At 40.2% G+C, this 6,000-nt stretch overlaps 1 protein-coding gene across 2 annotated transcripts in view; it reads right to left on the minus strand.

Moving 5' to 3' along the window:
- Positions 1–2,305, minus strand: part of LOC118272342 (ataxin-1) — a 30,201-nt gene extending 27,896 nt beyond the window's left edge. The window contains exon 1 of one of the 2 annotated variants that reach the window (XM_035588743.2): positions 1,716–2,305. The gene's annotated coding sequence lies outside the window, so the exon portion shown is untranslated. The remainder of the gene's footprint in view (positions 1–1,715) is intronic. The other variant, XM_035588742.2, reaches the window with a different exon arrangement.
- Positions 2,306–6,000: the final 3,695 nt, after the last annotated feature.

Genomic DNA, 6,000 nt, shown 5'->3' on the forward strand with positions numbered 1-6,000 from the left:
TGCTAAAGATATCATCACAGAATCATCGTTTCGTAGACTTTATGGTCGCAGTTACCGTACGTCCATAAATATTTTTAAAGACATTTTATGTCTTACATACCAGTATCGCGAGATAACGTGGAGTCCAATAACGATTACTATTACTTGGCCACGTTTATCGTCCAACAAAGATATAAGTATTAATAAGCGATAGTACATAGTATTGCGTGTACAGTCTCATACCGTCGGGTCGGAGTTTATCGCACGACCTAACTGCCCACTTGTACTTTTCCTACTTGTTCTAATTTTAACTCATCAATTATTGAAAATGGTGCATTGTAGTAAGCTGATAACAACATATTATCGTACTGTGACAGTAATTATTTAACAGTTATTCCTTGAAGTAACACACAATCAGAACTGTTCCTTTATTTGTACGGCTATTAATTTACTTGCGTTAATTACTGATTTGTACTATTATTCCCGCAATTACAATATACGTTTGCGGTTACACTGTACCTACGCGATAATTAGTACAACACTGTTGTATAAATATACAAGATGATTACTTTTTCTTGGAAAAATATCGCCTAACCGCTCAACAAGTGAGCGAATATCACGAAATACGTCACAATGTATGTGTTTATTATTGACGTAAATATTTTTTGTGAGAACTTTATGTATGTGGAGCTCCAATCCAAGCAACGTGAATAACGTGATGTCTAAACAGTACCTATTTTAAAAGTCTAAAATGAGGCTAATAACATGTAATGTAGCCACGTAAAGTGCGTATATTGAACAGTCTCCACATTGATTTACATTTTTATAGCGTCCTTTGGAAATGCTAAACAAAATCACGCATGTAGCACTGTGACACTCGTCTAAAAGGTCACACCGAGATAGTAGAGCAGGCACCAGTAAACACACACCTATTATAAGTTAATTAGCTGATACTTAATGAATACCAATCACGTGGATCGTGGATATCAATTAACTGTTGTTTCGTAACAATTCACTTGCAGCTATATAAAAATGCATCGTCAGAGTGCAAAGTGTCAAAATTGCACATAAGTGGCCTCTGTACCCGCAAAGATCATTGACATGCAATGAATAGTGGAGAATGATAATGTTGCCAACATAGTGACATAATAATAAGACCGGTTTACTTATTTTCATACCATGAGTTGCCAGATACGAAAACTCGTTGTTGCTCCAAAACGCTACCGGTGTTTTATCATAAAATGAAGATCAGTTTGAAAGTAAATTCGTGTCTGTTGGAAGCACTTTAAATGATTCTTAACGTTTTAAGATTACTCAGTGGTTTTCCTCCTGCACACACACACACACCTTTTACAAGTTTTAAGAATGGTTTGTGGAAGGTGAGAACGTTAAGTAATGGGAAATGTGGGGATGTCTGCTGGTACATTGTAGCAGACTCCGACAACAAGCAGGACAGTGGGCATTGTGGGCAGGCGCCAGGCGGAGGTGGCGAGGTGGCGAGGTGGCGAGGTGGCGACACGCTCGGAAACAACCTAAATAAAGCGGGCAGCAGGGAGCAGCGGCTGACGGACGCGGAACACGCACACACGCGCGGCGCACACACCCGCGCTGCCGCACACTCGCGCGCGCACGCACACACCGCTCCCCAGACGAAAATAAAATCCACTCGTATGCGCCATGCAAATAGGAAGGCGGCCCGTGCACGCGAGTCGCCAAATCAACTAACAGATCCTTACGTTTCGTGGCACTGTCGCAAGACGGTCACGGGCGCAGCATCGCAGGCCGCAGGTCACAGCAACATTCGCCGGTCGGAGATCTCATCCGAGGGAAGGCGCCGCTGTCCGCCACTCCGAACTGGTTTCGTACGCTCGGATTCCGATGGAAAAGTACACGGGCGTAACGTCCACGAACATTCGGCACTCGCGGTATAGCGCGCCGGCTTCACTGCGGTCACTCGGCAGGAAAATCAACGGGCGGAGATTAGCATGAATGATATCATGGGTCGATCTGACGACGAAGCAACGGAACGGAGTGCGACGTCGGCGCGGGTCGCGCTGCGACTGGCGGCGGCACTACGCGGAGCCCCGTGCGTAGTGAGTGGCCGTGAGGCGCGGGGACGAGGAAACCCGGCGCGAGTACGGAGCGCCCAGCGGCGCGGGGGGCGCGGATTAATCACGTAGTAAGTATGCCCCCCTCCCGGGCCGCGCGCCCGGCGCCGCCACCGATAGAACCTGCGCTCCACCGATACATAAATAAATACTAAATGCAATATGAGCGCTCGTCGTGCCAGACTGAAACCGAACACTTCTCGGGCGAAATGAATTCTTGTGTGAGCGCTGGCCGTTGCCACCGAATGCTGTCGGTAGCCCGCGGCCGTCGCGCTCCGCCACGTAAACCCATGATGCAACGCAACTGTTAAACGGCTCGTAAGTTATCAATCAACTCGAGAGATGCTGTTATGTACAGTCGTCGGACGAGCGCTCGTTTCAACATAATATGAAAGTTTACTTCCGTGACGCTGCAGTGCGAGCAGCTCGCTCATTGAGTGGCTGCCCTGCCAGGCTCGGGGCGCTCGTGTGCACTGCCAGTGCGCTGCGCAATGTATAATTGCATGTACTCTCTACAACAGGTATTTCCCACACATCTCCAGTGGAAAGGTTCTGGAACCGGTTCTATAATTCTATGTCGCTGACGTCACGGCATGCCTCGGGCTTGTGATACCTACCTTCGGGACCTTTCTACTTTTTATTTTGTATGCTTAAGTATTTCATAGTATCTTGTTTAGTAACTCTACGTTAAATCGCTTCATCATCATAACCATAAATTAGGCTGTAACATATGTGGATGCTGAAAATTAGGCTTAATTTTTTATATGATCAGCTCACATAGTTAAATACCAAGGCAGGCACAGATAAGTACCTCTGTTCCTACGAAATGATCTATAACATACCAATAATAGTAAGCAATACCAATAAATATAAACTTAGTAAAAACAAGACGGATACTTTACGAAGAAAGGTAGAAAGAGTAGAGAAACGTTTAACTTGTAAATACAATTGTCGGTAGCTGAGCACTTAGAAGTAATCCTGGTTCCCATTGTGTAAAGAAACGGTTACAAAGATAAGCCTTAACAAGACTTATCTCACAATAATGGCCGACCCCTTACGACAAATGGTCAGACGGACAATTGTTACAAAAATATGTTGGATTTTATTAACCATTTCAACATAGTACTACAGTCTACACAAAGCTGAAGCTGTTTATGTGATTTGGAAACAAAGGCAAAGGTTTTTGTAAGAAACTGTAGGTCCAAAATGGAAATGAATAGCTTTTTAATGATCGTAGAGTATGTTTGTATTGTTTACAAGAACTTTCAATTTCGTACATATTGACCGACAGTACTCGAAAAGGATTCATGAATATTTTAAATCTATGATAAAATGCATTTCAAAGTAGACGAGATGGCTTGTCCGGTTGTTCGTAGGTTGTGAACCAACCATCGCGTTGAACTCTTCGCAAAGGGCCATCGATCGATTGGCCACGCTCAGGCGCACAACACAATCAAACGCGTTTTTTCATCCCAACACTGCCTTGACGAGAACCTTTTAAATGCATGTTAAACTTATTTGAAATAAATTAGGGAATTATACAGAGATTCCTTAAACAAATATTTTAAGTATGGGTACGAATAATGGTGGTGGTGTAAGCACCTTTTTTTTTAAACCTTCAAAAGGCGCCTAGCTTTTTGGAGAGAAATACTAGGGAGTGTGGTATTTTTACCTCACTACGACCACCCCAATGGTCATCTTCAGCGCCAATAAGGGGCACTGAGACCTCCCATTAGACCTGCTCTGAAGCCCCTATGATGCAACACCCGTTATGGGACATCCCTCAGGAGACGTGTGTCTCCCATAAGCCTTGCAAGTTGCACGGCAGCACGTGACCACTGTGCTACCGTCTTCCCTTATGTCGCTGGATGGGCACCTAGAGTCCCCGCTCTATGCAGCCTCAGGCCCAAAGGTCCGCTTGCGGCTGACGCAGATGAGAGTGATGGTAAGTACCTAAGTTGAACGTAGATATATAGAACAAATCAGCAATTTTATTTCCAAATATTCAGCGAGGAAGGTTCTTGTGAAAGGTTAATAAATCTAAGTACAGAACAAATTCTATTAGAGCTACTACTATTAGTATAGGGATATATATTAGGGATTAAACTAACTAACTAACTAGTTACTTATTTTATAATAAATGGTTCATTCAGGCGTTGTTGTAACCTTAGGCAAAAAAGGCCTAAAAAAATAGTTTGTTAAAAAAAAGTAAGACAGGCAAGATAGAAAATCTAAATACCGAACATAATTGAAACATTTTTAGATTTCTGAGAGAGTATCTAATGAAAGCACAGAATACCTATACCTACAGATGACAAACATACAAACAAAAAATAACATGTAATAGGTACGGTACTTAATGTCGCTAAAAACAGTGAATAGCTCTCTATCTGTCTCTCTTCATCTTGTATCAAAACAAGTTTTTCTCCGAATTTCCCTAGAACTTTACATCTCCCTGTTTTAATAGGCCCTCGAACTGGGAACGCCCTAAATGCCCTAATATTAGATTACTATTACATTTTCTCAGAAACTAAATGGCCGGGAATATTTTAATAACACGTACACAACAATTTATTAATATAAGTGAACCGTTTTTTTGTTAATAATATTAAGATATTAATAAGGGAATATTAATAGTAGGTTTATCGATACCAGAATAGTACGTGAAGTTTGATTTATTAACTATACCTTCTACCACGGCTTTGCCCGCATTCTCTTAAGTTAAAAAGTATCCTATCACCCAAGTCAATTCATACTCTGTTTGTATACCAAATGTCATCAAAATCCGTTCAGTAGTTTCAGCGTGATTGACCGACAAACATCCAAATAAACAAACTTTCACATTTATAATATTAGTGTGATGTAACAAACTAAGCAGAAAGAAGCAAAAGAAATAACATTTCATTGGTACTGCTGCCTACCTCTACCAAATAATAGGTTTTAAAATTATTTCCTTAAAAAGTCTTGAAGGAGCTTAAGAAAAGCTTTTATGAAACTTTGAGTGATTTCTGAAATTAGACATTTTTTCCTAGCAAATAAGCAAAAAAAATTACGTAACGTAAACTCATTTTTTATAAAAGAATATCTAACGAATAAGATTATGAGAGGTTCTCCCAGAAACTAGTTATACCAAAGAAAAACTAAGATTTTTAAAATTTTCATCACTATTATTATAAAAACAAGGTAAACGGTGTTCTAAATGAAAGGTCAGAAAGTCTTTTATTTAATAACGCACTTTTGCTGAACAATCGTTTTACTATTCCTATATTAATTAAACTTAAATATAGAAAATTATGTAACCACAAACTGAATTTGAGTTGGTAACACGACCAATTATGTAAATGTAACAACCAATTATGTATAATCGGTGACATAGACGAGGAAAAAATATGTATTTCACAATAAATCCAAGAATTATTTTCTTCGGTAAACTGTACATTTTAGGCAGCAAATTGACAAATTCTCCATTTTCGAATTAACGGTAAAATGACTGTTAACAGCAAATAAATTAATAATTATGAGTCAAAACTATAAAATGAACTTTAATCCTACAATGTAGTTAACCTTTGATCGTTCCACTAAATATTATATAGCTCGGTAATGCGTGTTCTTTGTGAGGACAATGTCGGTAGTCTGCGTACGCGCGTCGTGCGTGACACAAGCAGGTGCGCCGGCGCATAGCGACATGTGTGATCTACTATATTACTTTACTTATCACACACATCGATCAAAGCGCAATTCACAACGTATTTTTATCTTTGAAACGATTAACAAAGAATTGTACATCGAGTTTTATTGACAGTAATGCGCTATAAAAAGGTTTTAGTAACTTTTTTATTGAGTAGAGCAGCTATACACACACTATTACTATTACTACTAGTTCCTAAAAACATAAAACTTTTCCATTAAAACT

Source organism: Spodoptera frugiperda, chromosome 4, assembly GCF_023101765.2.
Source record: "Spodoptera frugiperda isolate SF20-4 chromosome 4, AGI-APGP_CSIRO_Sfru_2.0, whole genome shotgun sequence".
NCBI lineage: Eukaryota > Metazoa > Arthropoda > Insecta > Lepidoptera > Noctuidae > Spodoptera > Spodoptera frugiperda.